The sequence below is a fragment of the Gorilla gorilla genome, chromosome 2 (genome assembly GCF_029281585.2).
Source record: "Gorilla gorilla gorilla isolate KB3781 chromosome 2, NHGRI_mGorGor1-v2.1_pri, whole genome shotgun sequence".
Classification (NCBI taxonomy): domain Eukaryota; kingdom Metazoa; phylum Chordata; class Mammalia; order Primates; family Hominidae; genus Gorilla; species Gorilla gorilla.
In genome coordinates this window covers 190,242,259-190,269,138 of record NC_086017.1, presented here as the reverse complement: position 1 = coordinate 190,269,138, position 26,880 = coordinate 190,242,259, and the positions used below count along the sequence as shown (strand labels likewise).

Here is a 26,880-nt window from a genome sequence, read left to right as displayed (position 1 = left end):
GCTTGCTAAGAGTTTTTATTATAATTTGTATTGAATTTTGTCAAATACTTTTCTGCATCTATTGAGATGATCACTTTTTTTTCAAATACTTTTTTTTATACTAATATTAGTATGGTATATTACACAGAATTGATATTTCTAAGTTAAGTGAGCCTTGCATTGCTGGGATAAATCCTACTTGACCATGATTATAGTATTATCCTTTTAAATCTAATATTGCTAATTAAACATGCTAATATTTTGCTAAGGATTTTTGTGTCTACATTTATGAGGAATACTGGCTGCTAGTTTTCTTTTCTTGGGATGCCTTTGTGTTGGCTTTGGTATCTAGTAATACTGTCCTCATAAAATGAATTGTGATGCTCTCCTTCCTCCTGCTTTCCTGAAAATGTGGTTGGGACTTTTATTTTTTTCTTCCTTTGGTGTTTCACAGAATTACTAGCTATGCCATCAGAGCCCAGATTTTCTTTATTGGAAGTTTTTAACTACTAATTCAATTTATTTACTCTATATAGGTCTATTTAGATTTTCTACTTCTTTTGGAGTCAGTTTTGGTAATTAGTATCTTTCAAAGAATTTGTTCATCTAAGTTGCCAAATTGGTTGTTGTAAACTTGTTCATAATATTCCTTTATCTTTTTAGTATTTATAGTATCTGTAGTAATACCCATTCTTTCATTCTCAGTATTTCTAATTTACATCCCTTCTTGAGCATTTTAGCTAAAGATTTACTGAACTCTTTAAAGAACCAGCTTTTGATTTCCTTGATTTCTGTTCTGATCTTTATTACTCCCTTTCTTCTACTTACTTTGGTATACTTTACTCTTTCTTTTCTAGCTTCTTAAGGTAGCAGCTTAGATAATTGATTTTTTTACCTTTCTTCCTTTCTGGCATAAGCATTTAAAGCCAAACATTTCTTTCTTAGCACTGCCTGAGAGCTACATACCAAATATTTTCTTACATTTTGTGTTCATTTTCACTCAGTTAAAAATATTTTCTATTTTGCCCAGTGAATTCTTTTTTCACCCATGGGTTACTCAGAAATAGTATTCATTTCCACATATTTGGGGATTTTACTTATTTCTTTCCATTTTCCTTATTTTTCTCCATGATTTTTAATTCCTTTGTAGTTGCAAAACATACCATATAATTTCAATTCTTTCGTATTTATTAAAACATTTCATTTTTGTGGGCCAGTATACTATTCACCCTGGCTAATGTTACCAATGCACTTTAGAAGAATGTGTTTTCTACTGTTGTTGGGTATTCTGCAGATGTCAATTAGATTGAGTTGGCTGATTGCTTTATTGCTGTCTTCTGTATCCTGTTTTCTGTTTACTTATCCTATCAACTGTTGAGAGAAGAGTATTAAAATCTCCAACTCTTCTAAATATTGAATTGCCTATTTCATCTCTCAGTTCTATCAATCTTTGTTTCATGTATTTTGTGCCTCTATTAAGTGCATATACATTTAGAATTTTTGTATTTCCTGCCATATTTGTCACTTCATAATTTTGAAATGTTCCTCTTTATCTCTAATAATACTCCTTTTCTTACAATCTATTTTGGCTGACATTAACACAGTTACTCCAGTATTTTGATGCCTGTTTTCTGAAGAAGGAAATCATCCAACCTCCTCACACTGTCCTTACTGGAAGATACATTTATTTTGATGATAAAAATTAAACAAAAATTTAAAAGGGGAATATAATTATAGGTTCAGAAGATATTTAAAATGAAAGCATGTTTATCACACTTTTATACTAATACAATTAAAAATCTGTGTTAAAAAGCATATATGAACAAATGTATTTCCATATCCCCTCCAATGTCCCCCACTAGAATTCACTCCGTTACCAACACTGGCTTCACTTTGGGGAGAATGTGAGTGAGTGGTCAGGAGAAACTGATACAGGAAATTAAAATTTGCGAATATGTCTTCTCCTTTATATTATTTTTTTCCCTTACAAAAGCAAGGCAAAAAAATAGCTATTGATTGTTTCTTGAATTATTCGTAATATGAATGACAATGCGAGTCTTACATTATTAAGCCTGATTGAAGCTTCTAGTTTGGTATGTCTATTACTTAGTATGTCAAAGAATAGCTTTCTATCCCTATTTTACTAAGGTCATGTGTGTGTGTGTGTGTGTGTGTGTGTGTGTGTGTGTGTGTGTGCGCGCGCGCGCGCACATGCGCGTGTCTGTGCTGGAGAAAGGAAGAGGGAGGGAGGAAGGGAGGGAGGGAAAGAGAGAGAATTAATGCCTGTTACAGATTTCCTAAGATTAAAATGACCTTTGTATTTCTAGAATAAATGCCATTTGGCTATGGTATGTATGTGTGTTTTAACAAACTACTGAATCTGCTAATATTTTATTTAAGATAACTAATACTTTAAGTGAGATTGGCTTGTAGTTTTTTTCTATGTGTGTAATGTCTATGTCCGCCTCTAAAACAGAGTAAGAAGTGTTATAACAGCTTTTAATATACTGAATGTTTGAAAGAAGAGTAATGAGAAGGGGCTAGCCTAAGTAGGTATTAAATCCTTAGTTATAAAAACAGAATAGTATTGGCCCATGCAGATCCAGAGAACAGAACTGAGTTCAGAAACAAACTTAAGTACAATAGTTGCTGCAATTTTGTATAGGGAAAAACCCCAGAACCTTAATTAGGACAGATTATTTAATAGACGGTCCTGGTAGAATTGATTAGTCACGTGAACGGAAAAAAAATGAATTTTAACTGCTTTAAAATAAATGAAGAAAACTTTAAAATGCTCCCAAGTAACACAAAAGACTGAAGACATGGAAAAACATTCCACATTCTCGGATAGGAAGACAACCAATTCACAAAGATGTCAATTCTTCCTTAGGTAATCTACACATCTGATGTAATCCCAATAAAATGCCAATAGGATTTTTGTGTTTGTGTGTAGAATTATAAGCATGCTGATTCTAATGTTTAAAAAAAAATTGCAGGAGACCAGAAAAATTAGGGGAGGGGAGAAGGCAGGGGGAGAGAAAGGTCTAGCCCTACTGGATAGGTCACTTCAAAGAGGGCTTGTGGGGCTGTGAAACCAAGAGGTCTTAACAGTATGACCAAAAACTGAAGTTCTCTATAGGATGCTGTAGCTCTCAATGGTGCTATGTTTTCCTCAGGAGATATGACTCAGCCACTCATAAACACAACATGATAGTCCATGATTGTTGACGTGGGAAAATAAATAAACGTCTCAAAAGTTTAACCAAACCTTCTCTTCTCTAGAAAAAAAAATTATGAAACTACAATAATCACAGTGGTAAGATACGGCTCATAAAGAGCCAGACAAAAAGAAAAAAAAAAACCCAGAAATTAAAAAAATAGACACAGAATGTGTTACATGATAAAGGTATCATTTCAAATCAATAGGGAAGAGACCACCTGGAAACGGGTAGACATTTGGGAAAAAAGAGTGGGTTTCCAATTTATACCTTATATTGAAATGAATCTTAATAGAATAACAAACACAATATAAAAATAAAATCATAAGGATATAACATTTCACCTATATTTGCAAAATTTAAAAAAATGCTAGAACATAGAGCAACAAGATAGACATAATGAAACAAGGGTGAAAAAGATATACAATAAATCAAAGAGGTTCAACAACTGAATACTTCCTTATTGCACAAGTCCTGAAGTAAGAGAAAAATGGAAGAAAGGAAATTAAAGATATAAAAGAAAAACATCTGGGAGCTGGAGAGACTTACATGTTTAGATTAAAAGGGACCAGTGGGCAGAATAAATGTAAAGAACTATACTAGACAATAAAAGATAGAGATAAAAGCTTAAAAGCTTTCAGAGATGGAAAAACAAGTAATCTGCAAAAGAAAAATTATCTGACTGGCAATGCTATTCTCATCAATAACAAGTAAAAAACAATGAAGTAATTAAAATGCTGGAAAACAATTTGACCAGGAATTCTATACTCAGCAAACTATCATGTGTAAAGAAAAAATAAAAGTCTTTTCAGACAATTAGTTTTCCAAAGTTTTACTTCCCCTGAGCCAATTCTAAGGCACTTAATTGATTAATTTCTCTAGCCAACCAAAGGTGGAGGTCAAGAAAGAGGAAGAGACCACATGCTAGAAATGGTGAAACTGAACCAGTGGTCAAATAACGTAAACAAATCATTAAGAAAAAGCAGTCCTGAGATAAACTTTAATTACAGAAAGTAATATGCCCAAACTTGAAGATGAAATCTGAATTCCAGAGTAAAAAGTATTCAGGAAAAACAATACAACAGGTTTGAAGCAACAGATGAAGAACTGAGGAGTCCAGCAGCACTAATGGCACGCTGAATACCGTTTCTATGGTTTTCACAATAGAAAAAAGAAACGTAATTGGAAACTTTACGGGAAAACAAAAAAATGTATAACATCATGCTAAAAATGAAGCAAAATTGTGAGCACAATTTTGAGCAGTATGTGGAATATATGAAAAGATAAACCATATGATCTGAATGCAAAGAATATTCATTGCGTAGTTCATGATGCTGGACACAGATTCAGAGAAAGAAATCCAACTGTAGCACTCTACTTGGTTGTAAAGTGAAACATTTTTATATAATATTAATGTAAATAGTACTAGGTTCAACTATTACAATCTATCTATAGTTAAAAAGAAAGAGGATTTAAATATGGTTATAGAACAGAATGCAAATGTTATCAATACTTGACAATTTAAAAAGTAATTATATATAACATTTTGTAGAAGGGTGGGAAAGACTTGAAAGGAAGAATGGGACACGATTATCACTGTCTAACATAGTGAGGAATCAGGAATATTACTGAAAGTTGATGTGGTAGAAAATGAAGATATGAGTATCTTAAAAGTAGAAAGATAGTAACAAAAGCTAAAGAAATGAATGAAAGGCTAGTGAGATACTGATTAAACATGGTAACAAAATTAAGAAACAATATCAGAAACTTTCAAAAATGGAATTAGAATGCTCAAATTTAATAATCTTCAAGTCCAGTAGCTATTAAGAGGCAATTCTTCCACTTCTCAAATGCTCCTATTATTTACTAAGGTATGTGTATATTTCAGCTTAATACTGGGGAGGGTTATTGTAGATAATTGCTTTTTATAAAAATCTTCTGAGGCACTGAAGAACTCTTTTTGGAAATCCTATAAGATATAACAGTTTTTCAAGTGTTTAATACATTTCAAAGTGTGGTGCCCTAATTTCCATTTTCTTGGTTTCAGTTCCAGAAATATTGGCAGAAAAAGTAAAAAGCTGACAGCTGGGTATAAGATATTACAAGACGACTCTAATGATCTAAAATGTTTCTTTTAAAAGAACAGTTGCTACTAAATATTTCATTGCTAACATTTGGTTTAAACCGTGGCTACATGTATCCTATGGCATACTGGATCTGAATTTTGCAGCTGGTTGTTAATTTCCATCAACACCTTAAGAGTGAAGTCTACAGTAAGGCTAAACACATCTAAACTTTGGAAACTGAGCTTTCAAAACTACAGTGGAAACCCATGTGAATACTTACACACATATATCTGTTTGCCTTAATTGTTGCAGAATAAAATGTTTCCTACATAAATATCAGCTCAATTTGATTAAACAAATATTTGTAGACATCCCATAAGGCACTATAACATGCTTTCTGCAAGAGAAATAAGCATTACAAAGCAGAGTAAAGAAGGTTAGATGTGAAAGTGAGAGACAAATGGCTTAATATCCAGCAATCTGTTCATACCCTAGAGGAATAGGCATTATTTTATTTTTATAAAGTGTGAATATGATGTAAAAGTTTATTAAAACACCTTTACCCATAACATGATAAAACATAAACTAATATGTGAGCTTTATGGGTAGAAAATGCAGGGGGTAATTTAAATGAACATGTGAGCCGTGTGGGTAAAAATGGAAGGGGTAATTTTACAGTTATTCTCTATCTTTTCTGTAAAGACCAAAACCAGAAAAGAAGCCAGATTTCTTATGTGTAAGTCTTGAGCCTACACTTACAAGCTGGGTAATTAAAAGCAAATACTTAATTTCTCAAGATATCATTTTCCTCACTGAAAATGGGACTAATTACTCCTTGCCTTCTTTATTGGATTGTTAATGATTTGACAAATATTTAGCATGCAATTATTTTGTGCCAGGCTTTTACTGTAAGATTAAATAAAAGATCTAAAATATGGCATCGCTGACTTCAAGAGGTTCATGGTCTAGTGAGGAAGGGATGAAAAGAAGTGTAATTTGGTATATGTGTGTTGTAATAGAGGCTATGGAAATACAGAAGAGGGAGAGATAGACTTTGTCTAGGAGAGTGAGTCTGGGAACACTTTACTCAGATTACATATAAGCTGAAGATAGTGTACCAAGATCAACATGTTACTGAGTAGGAGAAGCCATAGCAAAAAAGGCTGTGAACCACAGAACAGCATGAGCACAAGAACAGGGGTCCACAATAACCTAGGTGAGCGTGTAGCAGTTCAGAGTGACTAGACTGTAAGGTGTCCATGAGAAAAAAATGTAGAAAATGAGCACAGAAAAGAAGGCTGATGCCAAATTGTGAGAATTACAGTAAATTAATGAGACTGCATGTTATCCCAAGGTCTGTTCTTCAATATCTTGTCCTGGGATCATATGCATAAGGATCATGAGAGGGAAGCCTTATTAAAATTCAGGTTCCAGGCTCAACACAGTGGCGCATGCCTGCAATCTTAAGGCTTTGGGAGGTGGAGGTGGGAGGACTACTTAAGCCCAGGAGTTCAAGGCTGCAGTGAGTTATGATCAGCCACTGCACTCCAGCCTGGGTGTCACAGTGAGACTCTTGTTTCAAAAAATTAAAATAAAAATAAAATTCAGGTTCCCAGTACTATGGATCCACTCAACCAGAATTTCTAGGGTCTGGATAATTTGCACATTATCAAGTCTCCTGGGTGATTTTATACAACCCAAGTTTGAGAAGCATCAATATAGGTCATAAGGAATTACTAAGCTTTAAGCAGATCAATATTGTATTTTAGGGTGATTATCGTAATAGCAGTGTGAAAGCAGTGTTAATCTCCCCCCAGTCTCTTCCATACAGCCTATTTATAATAGCACACACACAAAATTCTGCTATTTACCTGACAATTTTTACAGCAGTGTGGAAAGTAAAAGAGGAGAGTAGAAAGGTAGAAGGACAGGTAGGGACAGTAAAGTGAAATGGGAAAGGAATAAACTAAGGCAGTGATTATGAGAAAAGATGGGGCTAAAATCCAGAGACATTTCTAAGAAAGAATACCCAAGATTTGGTAATCAGTTGGATTTGGCAGGTCAAAAGGGATAGAATCAAGGTTAGCAGAAATTTCTTTTTTTTTTTTTTAAGACAGAGTTTCACTCTTGTTGCCCAGGCTGGAGTACAATGGCACAATCTTGGCTCACTGCTACCTCCGCCTCCTGGGTTCAAGTGATTCTTCTGCCTCAGCCTTCTGAGTAGCTGGAATTACAGGTATGCGCCACCATGCCCGGCTAATTTTATATTTTTTAGTAGAGACGGGGTTTTGCCATGTTGGTCAGGCTGGTCTTGAACTCCTGACCTCAGGTTATCCACCCGCCTTGGCCTCCCAAAGTGCTGGGATTACAGGCATGAGGCACCACGCCCAGCCGGTTAGCACAAATTTCTAACTTAGGTAAGTAATGATGTTATTAAATTAGAACAGAAAACGATCGCATAAAATAGAGATGTGAAAACATTCTGAAAACAAAATCTAATTGTAAGGTATTAATCAGTTTCCTTTCTAGAGTGCTTCCCACATTTTTCCTTTTCTTAACTTGGATGGAAAGTGTATTCATATTTCTTTCAATGTAAATGAATCCCATGTTTATTATAGAAATTTATTCACTTAAGCACTGACCGAAAGGTCTATTATGGGCCTGGGATTGTGCTCTGTAAGTATCGGAAATATAGCGGTGCACAGATGAATGATGAAACCAAAAGAAAACGTACCTAAGACACCATATTAGCATCTTTTATGTATTCTCTTACAGCTTTTTTGTCTGGATATTTTTGGTTTATTTCTTTGTTTTCTATAGTTTTGTATACTTGTACTCATATAGTATACATAATTTTGTATCTTTTTTCACTACAAAAACATTTCCGCAAATTATTGTAAACTCTTCATAAACATTTTCTAGGACAACCTATTTCCATGGGAGATGTTAAACAGTTTAGTTGTTAAATACATAAGCTGTTGTAAATTATTATATCTAATGCTGCAAAGAGAATTATTGGGTCAAACTGTATGTTGATTTTAAAGGCATGCAAATTGTTCACGTGCTTTTCGAAAGGGTTAAACCAATTCAGACTGTCAATGGAAATAAATGGACAAGCACATTGCATGGTACTCTCACCAGCAAAAACATCATTAGAAAAATACTTTTGCTAACTCAAAAAGTAAAAAAAAAAAAAAAAAAAAAATCACTACATCTTAAAATTTCACTTCTTCAATTACCTGTCAGGGAAAAACATGTCCCTTATGCTTGTACCTGCATTTCCTCTTTAGTAAATGAGCCCAACTTCTCAAATTCTTTGCTCATTCATCCATATGGGTCATGGTGCTTTTGAAAGTATTTGTAGTAAAAATTTAAAGACAAACATCTATTGAATTTTTGCAGAACTCTAATCCTGGTCTGCACATCTTTTAATTTGTTCACTTGTATGGGGGTTGGGGGGAGCGGAGGTGAGAGAAAGAGATTTTTTTCTTTTTTTTTTTTTTTTAAAGATAGGGAGTCTTGCTAGCAGGCTGCATTTAAACTCCTGGGGTCAAGCAGTCTTCCTGCCTCAGTCTCCTGAGTAGCTTGGACTAGAGGGGGCACATTGCCATGCCCCAATCTTATTTGAGAGTCGAACGAATGATTGTTCCTTCTTTTGAGTACTTACAATTCTTGAAGCTTTGGAAAGTATTTCCCCATTCACATAAATGTCTTTTTAAAATGACACTAGGCATAAGTTTACTCTTTTCCAGTCAACTCTTTAACTTACCTAGACTTTATTTTGGTATGTAAGATGAAATAAAGATTCAAAAGTCTATTTTCCTAAGTATTTAATACTCTCAAAAACAAATCTTAGTCTTCCTTTTTCTCCTAATTTCTGATTACTTCTTTATCATATTTAGAGTGTTTCTGGGATCTCTATTCCCTTTTACCAATTTTACTATCAATGTGTATGCCAGTATTCAACTCTTTTATTTACTCTAATTGTATTGTACATTTTGATAGCTAATAAGCTACAGGGTTAGCTCTCTGTCCTTCATTTTCCACTCAAAAGATACCTTACTTTTATCTGTTTATAGTTTCTCAGACAAAATTAAAAATTACCTTGCTAATTTCTCACTTTTTTTTTTTTAAAGAAGAGAATTAGGCTAAACCTGTAATTTAATGAGGAAAACTGGTATCTGTAATTGCTGGACTTCCCATTCAGAAACATGATATTCCTTTCCCTGTACCTTCCAACATCCCAGTAGATTTTTAGGTTTCTTCACATTGGCTCATTTATAATTTTATATTTTCTGTTACTATTCTAAATGGTTTTTTTTCCATTTTCTAAACAATTACTGCTATCATAAGGAAGAACTATTGATTTTTAAATATTTGCCTTACATCTATTTACTCTAGAATTCTTATTCATTCTAACAATTTCTCAGTTGACTCTTGGTTTTCCTAGGAATGAAATCCTATCATACCAGGCCGGGTATGATATTATGTCTAACTTAGGCATGTAATCCCAACACTTTGGGAGACTGAGGTAGGCAGACTGCTTGAGCCCAGGAGTTCAAGACCAGCCTGGGCAACATGGCGAAACCCTGTCTCTACCAAAAATATGAAAAATTAGATGGGTGTGGCAGAGTGTGACTCTACAACATGTGTTTAGATAATGTGTTTATCTACTTGTAGATAATTTCTACAAGTAGAAATTATCCTTAAAATGCAAAGATGGCTTAATATGGCCACAACAAACTATCATCTGTGCATGTGTATTCTCTTTGATACATGTATGTATACACATAAATTCACACTGTTTTAAATACATGTATTGCATATATTGCATATATAACTTCATGTTTTAGATTTCTGTATATGTTTTATACAGAGATAAAATGTATATTTCTGTACAAGGTGATATATAAAAACTATATACATTGTACTTTATGAGTAATTAAAGAGATTTTTCAAGGAAAACGTTGACCGTACAATCACAGAGTATGTTTGTGTTGTTTACCATTATATACCCAGGGTCTACCACATTGTCAATTATAGGGTATATTGAATAAACAGGAAATAATGTTTAATCACTCAGCTTTTTAAAAAAATATAAATATACATATAGTGATATTTTCTCAGCCCAATTCTGAAGGCGCTTTTGAAAAATGTTTCATTCCCCAGATGAATTACTTGAGTCATATTAGAACAATATGGAAATGGAACATTTGGAATTACAACCATCTCACAACATCTGGTCCTGTGACCACTGGACTTTCTGTTATTTCTTTATTATTATCACTTTTTGAGACAGAGTCTCATTCTGTCACCCAGGCTGGAGTGCAGTGGCGTGATCTCAGCTCACGGCAACCTCCAACTCCTGGGTTTAAGCGATTCTCCTGCCTAAGCCTCCCGATAGCTGGGATTACAGGCATGCGCCACCACGCCCAGCTAATTTTTTGTATTTTTGGTAGAGACGGGGTTTTGCCATGTTGGCCAGGGTGGTCTTAAACTCCTGACCTCAAGTGATCTGCCCGCCTCGGCCTCCCAAAGTGCTGGGATTACAGGCGTGAGCCACCACGCCCAGCACTTCCTGTTATTTATGTTTCTTTCTCCTATCTGTTCTGTTGTATGTCTATGGATGTGCTAAAGGAAATTCAATGATACTAGGCAGAATTTACTTTATAAAAACACTAAGCAGGTTTCTGTTACCCCCTTTGCCTAGAGACAAGAAGACAGAAAATGTAAATAAGGTGACAAATCTATGTGTTACTTTCACCTCCTTATGGAATCATCACTCCCTTTGTGCAAACACCCAATTTTTGTCCTATCTGCTCTGTGTGGAGAAGCAGCACTTCCCTTAAGGCCTTGTAATGAGAAGTGTACCCTGAGCCTCCTGTGCCATTCTTGCTAGCTGGACAGAAGACATTGCTACTGAGCCAAGAAGACTTGATCTCTCTTACACCGAGGAAGAAGGGAAGGTCTGATGCAATGAAACAGGACATTTGCTTATAATTCTAGATCAGAACCATAATAGTAATTTGCCTACTAACTATGTAACATTGAACAAACTACTGTTTTGTGAGCCTGAAAAGTTGGTACCAAGTAGCTAGTAACTGAAAGAGGTATTTCTGGGGTGCCATGTTCTAGAAAGGAGTATGTGCAAACAGAGTCTATGATTGTACAGAATCGACATTTTTCTTGAAAAATCTCAAGTCATCCATAAGGTACAATGTATGTGGTTTTTGTATACCACACTACAAAATTGTGTGTTGTACAAAGATATAATGCACATACAGCAATCTAAAACAATAAAACTACATATGCAATATATAAAATATACATAGAATTAAGAAGGGTGAAGGCTTACATGTGGGGTGCACACGTGTGTATATCAAAGAGAATACATGACAGTTTCTTGTTGCCATATCTGCAGGCCACATTGGAGACCAATACAATTGCTCAGCAAGCCCAAACAGCAGTTTCTCTTCCAGCACCGGATCAAACTGCTGTTTCTTTGGTTGGGCACTACAGGCTGGGTATTAGAGGCCATGTTGTATGAACATTACATGTCTGAATAACAGAATCACACTCAACACAGCAAAATGTACATACCTAGACCTAGGCACTGAGACCAACTGAAAGGATGGCAAATTCTTATCTTTAAGTGTCTACTTCGAAGCAAAAGCTCAGTAGTCAGATGTGATTTGCAATATTTACATTAGTTATGTGCTACATAACAATGTTCTGGTCAACTGTGGACTACATATACAACAGAGATCCTGTAAGATTAATGGAGCTAACAAACTCTCATCATTTAGTGACATCATAGCTGTCATAACATTGTAGCGCAATTACTTTACTTTTTAAAAAATCTAGTGTAGCCTAAGGGTGCAGTGTTCATCAAGTCTACGGTAGTGTGTAGTAATGTCCTGGGCCTTCACATTCACTCACCACTCACTCACCAACTCACCCAGAGTAACTTCTAGTCCTGCAAGCTTCACTTACGGTAAGGCTTTATACATGCATACCATTTTTTAAATTTTTTACACCGTATTTTACTGTACCTTTTCTATGTTTAGATATATTTATATATACAAATACCACTGTGTTACATTTGCCTATGGTATTCAGTATAGTAATATACTGTACAGGTCTGTAGCCCAGGAGTAACAGGCTGTACCAGATAGCATAGGTGTTTAGTAAGCTATACCATCTAAGTTTGTGTCGGTACACTCTGTGGTGTTTGCACAGTGATGAAATCATCTAATGATGCATTTCTCACAACATATTGCCACTGTAAAGCTACACATGACTGTATTATTTTTGTCACGTTTTTATGTTTGACTGAGTAGGTACAGTTGATTTCATGTAAAATAAATAAGGTGAGATTCTACTGTACTAATTTGATGTGGGACTTCATTTTCCTAATCATGGAAATGAAGTGATTACACATGTATCAGAAGTGTTATTGTGAGGATTAAGGGAGGCAGCATATACAAAGTCCATAATGCTCTCCCTCCTCAGGTTTATATTAAAGTTTGGGTTTATGGGAATTCAAAATACACATTTGTGTGTACATATAGAAAAATCAAGAAAACTTCTTCCATGGGTTTCAGCTGTAACTCTTCGTGATGTCATTTAAAAATAAGTAATAAATTCTTAACTTCAATGCCTAAATTAGTCATAATCCCTTACTATGGAAACAAACTCTTGGTCAGCACCAGGGCAATCCAATGTCATGTTATTTTTTCATTGTACATATCACCCCCTAAAAGAGACAAAATTATATGCAGTTTTTCATGTACAAAAAAGCTTGGAAGCATGCTTAATAAAAATCATTCTTTAAAAGCACACAACAATGAAAACAATTACAACAAAAATCGCAGATAATTTCTGAAGAAACCTCCATATATGTTAACAACAACATATGTAGTTTTTTAAAGTGTGTAGATTTTACTATTATCCTGGCATATGAGAAATACAGACCATGAAATCATCAACTTTAGAAAAATAAGTTACCCTGCATGACCATCAAGAGCAGTCTAGCCAAAACTGCTAAAACGCAAGAACATAAACATATATACATTTTCCATAAACTTAAATATGAGTGAATAGTCTCATTTACATAAAGTAGTAACAACAGTACTAAAACCAGGTAGCCAATACCACAGAAACTTGTATCAGTGGCACCACATAGCTGTTTGGTAATTAAAGGCAAAGACTTAGAGATTGAACTGATGGAAATAATTAAAACACATGGTTGCTTTCCTTATTTTTACATAAATGACTTGTAAAGTTTACACATGTCCATTGAGTGTCCTAGGTAACAATGATATGCAAAAGAGTTAAATATTATATTCAATAAAGACTTCATAGCAAGTAGAATGGACAAACAAGATACAAGCAGCTTGAAAACAGGACGTGAGATTTCTTTAAAAGCCCTGTAATATAAGGACTATGTGACAATACGACACAACTCCTGTCTTTAGTGCATGAAAAAAAGACAAGACAGGGAAAGGAAGTATCTAACAGCACAAAACAAAACTGCTTCAATGGTAGAGTGCTATTAAGATAAGTGCTGGGAATTCGAAGATTCCAGGAATGGACAGGGAAAATCAATCCACAGGAAGCACAGACTAGATGTGAAAATTGTACATTCACTTACTTAATACCTTCTGTCCATTAATTCCTCATTCCTATTAAACTAAATATCCATATGCTAACTTCCCTTAGGAGTAGGTATGAAATAGTATTCAGATTCCTAGAGCTAGAATGAAATTTTAAAAGTTTTAACGAATAAAAAGCAAGCAGTATTGTAAAGAACTGAAAACTACTCTCAACTTGTTTGAAGGCAACCTTATTGCTCACTATCCAGAAATCGGATCCACTGGTAAATTCTTGGAAGGGACAGAATTCAATTCACTTCATAATGTTAAAGCACCCAAATAAATGGATGAATGTAACATGGTTCTTACTCTCAAGGAGTTCACAGATACTTACTGAGTGCTTACTATGTACAACGCACTTTACTAAATGCTTTCAAGTATTATTTATTTAATCCTCATTACAACATTGTGATGTAGGTAGTTATTACCCCTCATTTACAAATGAAGAAATACGTATTACCCGGAGAATATTTAACAGGTTAAATAACTTTCCCAAAGCTACAAAACTAGTAATCTCGATAGTCTGACTCTAGAGAACATGCTCTTAACCATTATGAGATATATTTAGGAAAAGGCAAGGAAAATTAAAGAAGTCTAAGTACATTGACCATATTTTGTGGCTTTTCTAAGACTATCCTGACTGCAAATATCCTGTCCCATTGTCAGATTACGTGCCTCAATTTTGATTGGTAAAAAAAATTAGTTTTAGAGTAAACAAACATATATGTCTGATATTTATACCAAACAAACAAACAAAAAAGACCACAGCATGATACATTTAACTGTGCTTTAGCAGTTATACACTGGTAGATTTACTCAAAATGATTTTGAAGAAATCTAGAGTCTCATAATATCACTAAGAAATCTGAAAGCTGGTCATTTCTAGTGAAGAAAAGTCTCTACACTGTAAAATTACTAATATTTTAAACTGTTCTGAGTTTTACTACCACTGCTATTATGAAGTATAGAAACTGCTTTGAAAAAGTCATGTTCAACTTTTACAATTGGTATATAGTTAGAAAAAAGAACACAAATATCATTTTCATAAATACCATAAGATGCTGCCTATCATGGTCTCAACTGCAAATAATAGTAGCCATTAGATTTTAAGAAAAGCTTCATAAGGCATATAACTTTAAAATGACATTACTATGCATTGATATCTATATGTATAAAAGTTAGGGTTCCAAAATGTAATTCTTTCCTTTCCCTGCTGTCATGTATGGTTTCATTTCAGATTGGAGTTTATAAGTAGTGTCTAATTTCAATATTTTTTCCACAAATTTTCCCATTAATGCTGCTTTGAATTTGATGATACACTCCATAAATCTATATTCACAAAATAGTGGCTGACTTAGCAAAAAGTTCCAAGGATGTTTAGCTTGCCAAAGACGTTAACCTCCTAAGAAAATAATACAGTTCAGTCACTGTCGGGCTAAAGGCAGTCAGTTGTTTTGAAATACAATAGTACTTTCAGGTCTAGACCTGCCATAAGTCCATCATGAAAAAGAACTTGGAAAAGCAAGAACTCTCAAAGAAAAACAAGCCGCAGAAATATGCTTAGCTTGTTGAAAAATGAGTACATCCTCAAAATAACTCTAAATAATATCTCATTACCTGAGCAGTGTGCTGGTTAAAAAATATTCAAAAGTTGAAGGTAATTTGAATATTAACAAAAAAAAAACAAATCAATAGCATAAACATCACTGCTTTCTGATCAAATACAATGATTTCTGTTATCTTTCCACATACTTATCTGCACAACTGAGGACAGACCTAGATAAAAGAGGCTTACCATGCCTACAGATTTATGTTTCTAAGATTAGAACACATTTTCTGAAAACCACCTAGAGGGATGAGTTACCAAGGGAAATATGGAACATACTTTCCTAGAAGTCTTTAACAAGCAAGGATGATGGCCAGTGGCTATTAAGGGTGCTGTGACAAGTCGGCTGGGCTTTATAACCCTGGCAACTGGTGTGCAGTAGATGACCTACTCTCAATGTCTGGCAGTCATTTAATTGCTCCCAGTGCCAGTAACCAAAATTTTGACCACACCTGTAGCAATTTATTCTCCAAAGTCACTAACGGTTTCAAAAAAAGGGGGGAAAAATCCTTCCACTCCATTCTTTTCCAATGGCAGCTTTTCTCTGCCACAGAATTTCACACAAGACCTTTAAAATATGTGCAAATGTATAAACAGGCAGACAAAATGATCTTAGCTTCTGAAAATACAACAAACTGAGCTAGACTGTCTTCCCTCTAGGGAGTGATTTACTTACTCTTCCCTGAAATAAAAAACAGGCTTTAACATACTAGGAATCTCAGCATTTGGGAGTTGTATTACAAATTTTGCAGGTGAAGAAACAAGCTCTGAAAGGCCAAGATCTCAGGCCAAACAGCTAGTTAATAGATGAATGTAGAAATCGTGTTTTCTGATTCGTGATCTAATTTTTTTTCACCACAGCACACAGCCTCTCTGTAACCTAACAATCTTTGCCAAAATGTCTCCAAATATCAATAGAAATAGGCAACTAGTTAATAACTTATACAAAAGTGTTTCTTATATACAGTTATCCCTTGGTATCTATGGAAAATTGGAGATTGGGTCTAGGACCCCTGTGGATACCAGAATCCATAGAGGTTCAAGTCCCTTATATAAAATGGGGTAGTAGATGCATATAACCTACTCCTGTATATTTTAAATCATCTCTAGATTACTTTTAATACTTAATACAATGTAAATGTTATGTAAATAGTTGTTCTACTGTTTTGTTTAGGGAATAATGACCAAAAAAAATCTGTATATGTATAGTACAGAAATAACTATCCTTTTTTTCCCTAATATTTTCAATCCATGGTAAGTGGAACCCATGGAGGCAAAACCCACGAATACAAAGGGCCAAATCTGTGCTCAATAAATGATCAAATAAGACTGGCACACAGCAATTTACCTGCTTTTCAAATAAAGCGTATGGCTCCTGATAGAAATATAAGAAAGTATTTTTATTTCTAAATATGATTCTATGTCACAAAGATCAGTGCTTACTGATCACCTACATTTGGACACTACGGTATGTGCTGAGGATACAACAATAAACACAACATGGTCTCCTCCTGTTCAAAAACATATGCCTAAAATCCTCTTCATAATAGTGCCTTATATTTTTGTTGTACTTATAAGACATATTCGTCCACTGAGCCTTGCTAACTCCTGGTGAGTTAGGAGAGTTATGATTAGAGCAAAATGATTCTATCCTTATACAGTTTTTTTCTTCACATCACAACACTGATTTCCTTGGCTTTACTATACAAATACTTAAAATCCGAAGTGAACCTGACAAGCATAGTCTGTAAGAATTCTTATAGATTTTTAAAAATCCCTAATTTATTTCAAATGGCAATGCTGGCCATCATACAGACCCCTTTGTAACAATCGCAATAATGTACAAAAGTTGCTAAAACACAACCTCTTATAAATGAGTACAATTTAAATTATCAAGCTAACTACCAAAGTGATACCTGAGAAATGAGTACATTGTCAGGCCAAATATAAAACATTATGCTTCTGTTAAATATAAATTTAAAATAATAATTAGTACGTGCACATTTTTTCCTAGTTTTATGCAACTTGTGATTATTTAAATTATCTCATTAATTATGTCACTTAGCAAGCAACACATTACAATTCCTATTGTATCAATATAGAAAAAGACACAAAAATGTGTTACAATCTGTCCCCCACCATATACATATACAAAGTAGCAGTCCGAAGGGGAATTTAGTCCCTTAGGCCAGTGGTCCCCAACTTTTTTGGCACCAGGGAGCAGTTTCGTGGAAGACAATTTTTCCACGGATTGGGGAAGTGTGGGGGCGATGGTTTGGGGATGAAACTGTTCCACCTCAGATCATCAGGCATTAGATTCTCATTAGGAGCAGGCAACCTGGATCCCTTGCATGTGCAGTTCACAATAGGGTTGGTACTTCTATGAGAATCTAGTGCCGCTGCTGCTCCGACAACAGGCAGAGCTCATGTAATGCTGGCCCCACTGCTCACCTCCAGCTGTGCAGCCCGGTTCCTAACAGGCCAGGGACAGGTACTGGGTCTGCTGGCCAGGGGACCCGTTTTAGGCATCTAAACCAGAGTTATCTAATACGTATTAGACACAGTTTCACTTTAAGAACTATTTGAAGAAAAGATAGCTCTAAGCCACCGCTTTTATTACAAACTTACAAACTTTTTATTGGAATATTTTAACTTAAAACTCCCTAAACTGTATAGGTAGAGAGGGAAAGAAAGAACACCTAAAAATTCCTTAACCAGGATCAACTGATTCATATAATGAAGAATTAAATGTGAATAAGGTATACAGTGATAAAATATTAGCAGTATATCCAATAGCTGAATAATCTTTTTGAATGATGGAAATCTCTAGCCTTGAAGCTGAATCCTCAGACTTTAACTATATATTGCCTCATATTTCTCTTTTATATCCTAACACTTCAGTTTCCCCTATCCACAGTTTTTAATTTTTATTACAGTATTTCTTCCAAATAAGTTACTTATAAAATTCACTTTCACATAAACTTAAAGGAAAACTCAGGCAAGCAAATTTGATTTATACAAAAATAAGACTGGTAACAAGAAACTTCTGCAGAGCAATGTTTTGAGTATCCCTTATCCAAAACACTGGAGATTTCAGATTTCAGATTTTGGAATATTTGCATATACATAATGAGACATACTGGGGACCCAAGTCTAAACACAAAATTCATTTATGTTTCACATACACCTTATACACACAGGCTGAAGGTAATTTAATACAGTATTTTAAATATATGCATGAAACAAAGTTTGTGTACCTTTGACCACCAGAAAGCAAAGGTGCCAGGTGTAGAATTTTCCACTTATGGCCGTACGTTGGCACTCAAGAAGTTTCAGATTTTGGAGCATATAAAATTTCAAATTTTCAGATTAGGGATGTCCAACCTGTATTACATTCTGTGTAAGTTTACTTTCAATATTACCAAATAAATAAAGGTGATATATATAACACAATATTAAATTTTAAAACATAGTTCCCAAGTAGAGAAAGGTATCAACAACTTCAGTCTGCTGATATCTGTAACCACTAATCTGACATTGAAAACATTATTTGTGCCTATGTTCTGGAATTAGTCCTGACCAGAAGACCAATTTTTCCTATATTTCTTATATCACCTGAAAATTACTAAATAATGGTTCCTGAATTTTAAGGTTTGGTGAACAGAGACTTCACCAAAATCTTTGGATTTTCTTTTATAAATCATCCTTAATCTTGTTTCCTTTTTTTAGAATGATGAAGTCTGATTTTACTTATCTCTGGAGACAGTGTAAGTTCATCAGTTTAGACTGTACCCTTCTGCATATTATTATGTATGTGTGAATAGCTTGGCACTTGCTATTCTCTCTTGGTTGAAACTTCCAGGCATAATTATTTCCCAAGCAGGTTGACTAACACCTGGGTGTTTGACAGTGGAATGGGGTTCTGAGAGACTGAAACCAAATGTCACAGTGTTTTTTTGGTCCCTAATCACACCTGCAGTGCTAACAGTCAGCAAAGTGGAAAATAAGATTTATTACATAAACTGTGTCCTTCTGTTATCTCAGATAAGTCCACTCATGAGATCTAACACTTCCTAAGGAGAAAGGAAATGAACATTTATTAAGCACCTGATCCAGGGCAAGAACTCTCTTGGATCTACATTATCTCATTTAATTCAACAACTCTGTTGAATAGTAATCACCCCCATTACAGATAAGAAAATCTGTCCAAAGTAATCCTGCCAGTAAGTTTAAGAACTAGGTTTTGAACCATGGTGCCTCAGATTCCAAAGCCAATACTGTTGATACTCACAGAATTTTAAGGCTAGATCAGTGAGAACCACGTAGAGCACCTCGTACAATCCCTCTGTATTACACATGACACCCAAAGAGATTGAGACGTGCCCAAATGTTTGTGCTGAAACAGGGGTAAGAATTCAAGTCTCCTTATTTCCAGTGCAGTACTATATATCATAATAATCTTCATTTTTTGCGTGTGTGTGTATATGTCTGAGGTGGAATGCCACTCTATACAATTTATAACATCTCAACTGTCCCCAAATGAAATTCGTATGTGTGGCAATTTCAGGGTTGTACATTTTTAGTGACCAAAAATATTAAATGAAATTGGCAAGAATAAAAACTGGTGCTTATGAATCACTACATGTTTTAAAGAAGTCTGTCTCTACTATATTTATTTGTTTAGTCAAGTGCTGTAATGTACAGGCTACTGTGCTTGGCAATAAGAATACTACTGTACAGTATATAAGATAGGAGTCCCTATCCTCATGGAATTTACAGCCTGGTAGAGGATATGGACAAAGAAATAGGCTATTACAATGCAGTGAGGTTAATGCTATGACAGTGGGAGTACACGATGCTATGGGAACAGGAAGCAGGGATACCTAACTCAGGCCAGACTTTTCAAAGGAGGTGATGTGAAAGATGAGTAGGAGTCAACCAGTTAAAGAAGAAGAATGGAGTGTTCAAATGTCTCAGGAAGTACAAACTGTATTTGCACAGGAGAGTATGAAAAGACCAAGGGAGCTGCAGGAGTAGGGAGGAGAAATAAACCTAGAGAAAGAAGCAAGGACCAAATCATACAGGTCCTTGACAGCCAGGGCTTTACATCCTTTTCTATTAGCATTTCCTGGTGAACTTCAAAACAAACAAACAAAACACAGATAACTGGGATCCATCTCAGACCAATTAAATCAGAATCTCTGGGGATGAGACCAGAGTACTTTTAAAAAGCTCCCTAGATTATTCTAATGTGTAGCCAGGATTGAAAACCACTGTTCATGATGTAAAGGAAATTAAATAAAGATATTACTGCAAATATAGGAAATGGAGATCTTCGGTAATTAAGCCTCCTTGGGCCCTAATTTCTTCAGTTCTATTAAAAAACAGGCTGGAGATTAGACGCAGCATGATACAGTGAAAGGAGTCGGAAAATGTTGGTTTTGTCAATGAGTCTGTCAACTGCCAACTGACTTCAGATTAGAATACCATTTCTTAGGGATAGTAATACCACTCTGTCTACGGCACTGTTAATATAGCTCAAGGTAATACTTAAGAAAAACTATTTGATAACTGTGCTAATAAAATGTAAACCATGATATTCTAAGACATATACTTCTAAAGCTGAATAATTTTTAAGATTGTAAATACTTTCACAGGAGATGAAATATTTTATAATGCTTAAGAAACACACTTCATTTAAAGAATCACCCCTATCTTGGAATTCAAGATATAAAATAACAAAATAGAGAACTGATCCTTTTAATGCTACTGTAGCTGCTCAAGAGATCAAATGGGATTAAGTTACCTCTCTTCAAATAAACAGATCAACAGAGCAAGTGCCATTTAAATGGTAATCGTAACTGTTTAAAAATCTTTATTCAGTAAAGGGTACTTATAAGAAGCGGCACACAAAGTAAACTGGTTTAGAGAAAAAGTTATTACAGTCTACTTTATGTTGTGCATTATTTATAAGTTTGGGTTTTTTGTTTTGTTTTTAAAGGGGATACTGATTTGGGATGGAGAGGACCTTATCCTGACAGGAAGGAAGCTCTGCCCCCAGAAAGGCTGTTCCTCGCACAGAGCAAGCAAAACCACTGCACTTTTACAGTCTCCCTTTTAAATATATCAAGGCCCATGACAATTTACACTTCCATGAAGCCATTTTTCAGTTTAAGTACAATATTTGTATTTAGTAACATCTCTTTAATGCTATAATCAATTTAGTTAAAATTTTTTTAACCTTAAATAAAAACACTCTTCTATATTTACAGGTGTTTCATTTTTAATTATTTAAAACTGACAGGAATGTCTTTAAAACTTTATACGCACAATCAATCATGCCATATTAATATTCCTTTACTTTCTTGTTATTTCCCCCATGATGCTATTATTACGATATGCTATCATTTTTTAATAAACTATTTTGTGATTTTAATGGGAAGGTACTCTAGTTTGAAAAAGCACAAGAAACTTTTGAAAAAAGCTATGAAGTTTTATTTTGTCCCAAAATGTGAGATGAAACTTAAGCAAAATACCAACACACACACACACACACACACACACACACACACACACGTAAACACACACAGTCCTCTTCAGATAATTTTGGCTGATGACACTGCAGAACAGTTAATCTGATAATTAAAATTTTCCAGAACATGTGATGTTTAGACGGAGATCTATGCTGTCAATCGGACTTCAGTGCTTCAGTTAAAAGAAAAAAAAAAAAAACCAAAAACTTAAAACCTGAATACAAAGACACGTTAAATTGTTAAGACTGTAGTTGCTCTGAAAGCAAAGTGTTTCGATTTATCCAAACTAACTTAGCAACACGGTATTTTGAGTATTTTCCAGAAGTTTTCTTAAAACACGCAATCCAGCACATAAACAAATTTTGTACGGTGCAATGTAAGCAAATACTCAGAAAAATTCAATTTCTAAGCAGGATAACATATGACCAATATTGCCCTCAGTGGTTCAAAAGTCGCAGTAGAAATAATCCCCTGAGATAACCTGGAATTTACCTACCCAAGTATTCTAAGGGGTTCTCCCCGGCCACACAAACTATGATTCAAAACATCGTTCCGAAAACCCAGGTCCTGCATGTGCACAAAGGCGCAGTGCTGGAATGAGGAAGCTTCACCAAGATGAAATCACAACTCTAATTCATTAAAGAATATGCAGACTGTTTTCTAGAAAGCCCCTCTTGTTGCGCTCCCTTTACCCTACCCTTTATTTAACCATGTAAACAGTCTCAATTATTGACATAAAAAAAATAGCTTTCGATTCCCAAGTCTGGTAACACGGTTGGCCACCATCACTATTCCTTTAGCATCCTAAAATAAACCCCTCGAGCCGAGGTCAAAAACACGCCGGCTGAACGTCTGGTGTTTACATAGCCCAATCCCGGGCCCTACCCTACCTTTCCGAGCCACTTAGGAGCCATGGAACAGGCATCACATAATACACTTAGTAAAGAGACAAGTCACATGAATCAGTGTCTCAGGTCTATGAATGAAAGATCTAAGCGTTTGTCTCAGCTAAAAGGAAAAAACAACCTCGAAAGGAAGGGTGGGAGGGGAGCTGGCGGGGGTGAGGGGAGCGGTGTTCCTTCCATATCCCTGCCGGGCGATTTAAACCCAGTAAGAGGCAAACGCAGGGCCGCCAGGCTGGCGGGGCCGGAGTCCTCGGGCGTGACAGCCCCTCAGGAAAAGCTCGCCGTTTCGCGCCCGGGTCCCTTGCGCCGCGGTCCTCGCGGCAGCCCCTCCATCCGCGGGCTGGGTGGGCGTGCAGGACGCGGGAGACGGAGCCACCGCGGCCGGGGCGGCGGCCTGGGCGCACTTCCTCAACCTCCAGCCGCCCCGTCCCCAAAACTGGGAGTAGAAGCAAAGGAAGAGCGAGGCGGCAGCCAGAGAGAAAGGAGAGGGAGCGGCGAGCTCTCGCCTCTGCAGCTGGGAGAGGCCAGAGGCAGGCGAGGGAGAGGGAGCGGCGATCGCAGGCGAACTCCGCCGCGGGCCGACGCTGGGAGACGACCAGCCCGTAGCCCCCGCCCAACACGGCGGGCGCGCCCGGGAGTCTCCGGCACCCACCCGGTCCCCATTCCCACCGCACCCGCTCCCGGCCAGTCCGCGCTCTACTCACGCTCGGGGCTCTTCCAGGCTCCGCGGCTCTAACCGCATCGGGTCCCAGCCCCGCGGGCGGCGGCGGCGGCGCCGAGGGAGAGGAGAGCGGGCGGCACGGCCCCCGCCTCCCGGCCCCTCTCCCCCGCCGCTCCGGAGCTGCCCGGCCGGGCCCGAGCCCTGCCTCGCCGGCGGCCCCAGCCCCAGTCCCAGCGTCCGCGGCAGCAGCAGCCCGACACCTCAGCGGCCGCAGCGGCGGCACCGGAACTGCCGCTTTCTCCTTCTCGCTCCCTCTCCTCGCTAGCCCCCGCCACACGCCCCCGCCCCCGACTCCTTTCTCCGTCGCCCCTGTTTTTTTTTCCTTTTGTTTCCAGAATAAACTTTATTGGTCTCTTTTTCCGCTCACATCGTGTAAACAAACAACGAACTCTTCCCCACCCCCTCGGCCCCCCCCTCCTCCGGCAGAGGAGGGTAAGAGCTGAGGAGGGGCAGAGCCTACAATCCCCCGGAAGCAGATGCGCAAAGAAGCGGAAGTGAAATTGAGGCGAGGAGGAGCAGGGAATGGGCAAATAGGGTAACAATATGTGCTACTGCGCCTGCGTCTTGCTTTTCCGCCCGAAGTTTATGTACAGTTGGGGCTGCTCTTCTGACGTTTGTTTAGTGATCCGTCTTCTGCAGTAGTGAGGGTGTTGTGTCATCCTAGGACAGCGTACATGTAGTATATTTGTTTCTACGAGCAGCAGGCGAGCTGGGGTAGAGATATAGAAAGGAATATTGGGAGCAAGTGGGTTATTTCACTTTTACACCTATAGAGGAAACGAGATTAGTTCGGGGGTGAGAGGAGGTGCGGTGGCTAACCGCCGCTGTCAGTGGCTAACCAGCGTGGTTATGGATTCTATAATAGAAAGAATGCTTTTTACAAAGCGTTGCTGTGCGTTCTTCTGCCAACATGGTTTAAGTTGTATACCATCCCGAAGGCGGAATGCACTGTCACAGCCCTCTGCAGTCCTTTGACTCACTTCGTGGAGACCTTTTGCTATTCCCTCATTTTTTTTGTTTTAAATCGAATTCTGATTCGAAGCAGCTTGTAGGATTCAATTCTAACTATTCAGAAGACGTGGGGGATTTTTCGCGTAATGCCAACAGAGACTTCAGAAATGTCATATAGGCTATAGATTTGATTCAAGGTAGTGTCTTGGTGCTGCGTACCTTAGAAGTCTGTTTGCTTGAGAGTAAATCAATCTGTTGACTTTTGAGATTACTACTGATAAGGGTTCGGTACTGTGCGTTTTTCTCCCCCTACTGGTCTTTCGTTGTAATATTGGAAAAGCGTAGGAGCAGTGATTAGAAGTCTGAGATACAAGTACTCCAGCATCGGTTCCTCCTTGAATTTTTAAGTAATAGAGGGCTTGGGAAGTGACCCATCCTAGAGATGTTACAGTCCTACTTGTCCTCTAGAGCAAAACTCTGACCAATAACAGTCTTCTCGAACACCGCACGTCCGTCCATACCCCAATGGTAAATGAGATGGATCTGTTCCTCTTTGTGGTCGTAGTTTCACTTGACTGTATTTCTTTCTTTTCTGTGTTTTCTTTCTTTCGTCCTTTTTCTCCCTTTAGCTCGGGTTTTCATCTCACATTCCAGGGGTTTGTGTTTCTAAATGTTTTTCTCGAACCAATGTTCTTCAACAGTTTTAGAACACTGTTACTCCAGAGTACAGATTTTTTTTTAAAAAGGAACACTGAATTGCTAGTCAAAGTAAATTTTAAGGCAATATATCCCAAATTGTGTTTCAAGCACAGAGTTATATGAGATATTAATAGGTAGACCTTGGTGGGGAAAAATATACTAGGGATATTTTTCCTTATAAAATTTATTTTTTATTTATTATTATTATTATTTTGAGCCAGAGTCTCACTCTGTAGCCCAGGCTGGAGTTCAGCGGTGCAGTCTCGGCTCACTGCAGCCTCTGCCTCCCGGGTTCAAGCGATTCTTCTGCCTCAGCCTCCCGAGTAGCTGGGATTACAGGCACCAGCCGCCATGCCAGCTAATTTTTGTATTTCTTAGTAGAGACGGGGTTTCACCATGTTGGTCAGGCTGGTCTCAAACTTCTGACTTCAGGTGATCCACCCCCCTCGACTTCCCAGAGTGCTGGGATTACAGGCGTGAGCCACCGCACCTGGCCTATTTGTGATTTTTAAAAATGTTTTATTTTTTGTAAAGACAGGGTCTTGCTTCGTTGCCCAGACTGGTCTCCAACTCCTGGGCTCAAGAGATTCATCTACCTCGGCCTCCCAAAGTGTTGGGATTACAGACTTCAGCCGACATGCCCAGCCTAAAATTTATTTTTTAATAAGTAAGAAAATGCTAATTACATAATATGTTTTTTGTTATGTGATTATCTGCCCTTAAGAAGTTGTGTGTCATAGCAGAAAAAGCCATACCTGGTACTTGAATGCATGACACTATTCATTGGTGCAGGAGTAGCATTTACTATTCAATTCACGGTTGATAATGTTTGCCTTATATGTAAGCCATTGGTCTTAGGTGTCATCTTGCTTTCAAAGGTTTTTGCAATGTTATTCAGTGTTTAAAATATCTATATGATATAAAAATACCTGTATGACATAAGCATCTATATGACTAAACTCATCACTCAAGGATTAGGAGCTGAAAGAAGGTTTTAAAAAAATAGTGATTCTCAGGCTGTAAAGGAAACAAAAAATGGTATGCTTCAAAATTAAATAATTGCATCCTAAGGGTTCTAAAGATGGGAGGTGAAATGTCCAGTATGTAGCTATTGTTCTATTCTAATAATCAGAATTATAATGACAGTTACTTGCCTTTTGGGTTTATTTCCATTGAAAATCATAACTGATACTCAAATATGCACCGAAACATTCTCTAATAGCACTTAAGTCACTACTAAGCTTTGAAGTCCTTTGTAAATAAGTCAAGTTGATTATGTAGCAGTATACTTTAGATGTAAAAAATTGCCAAGTCAAACAGTACAAACACACCAAGAGATAACGATATGAGTTACCATGCAGCACTGTTTTTTTTTGAGATGGAATCTCGCTCTGTCACCCAGGCTGGAGTGCAGTGGCGCGATCTTGGCTCACTGCAACCTCTGCCTCCCAGGTTCAAGTGATTCTCCTGCCTCAGCCTTCCAAGTAGCTGGGACTACAGGCATGTGCCACCACGCCCGGCTAATTTTTGTATTTTTAGTAGAGACGG

The 26,880-nt window shown here is 37.0% G+C and overlaps 1 protein-coding gene and 1 non-coding gene across 2 annotated transcripts in view; one reads left to right on the top strand and one right to left on the bottom strand.

Moving 5' to 3' along the window:
* Positions 1-23,800, bottom strand: part of PIK3CA (phosphatidylinositol-4,5-bisphosphate 3-kinase catalytic subunit alpha) — an 88,727-nt gene extending 64,927 nt beyond the window's left edge. The window contains exon 1 of the mRNA XM_004038036.5: positions 23,666-23,800. The gene's annotated coding sequence lies outside the window, so the exon portion shown is untranslated. The remainder of the gene's footprint in view (positions 1-23,665) is intronic.
* On the top strand, positions 3,039-3,166 carry LOC115934194 (small nucleolar RNA SNORA25). Its single transcript, XR_004070016.1, has one exon. It is a non-coding gene; the product is annotated as a small nucleolar RNA SNORA25 (small nucleolar RNA).
* Positions 23,801-26,880: the final 3,080 nt, after the last annotated feature.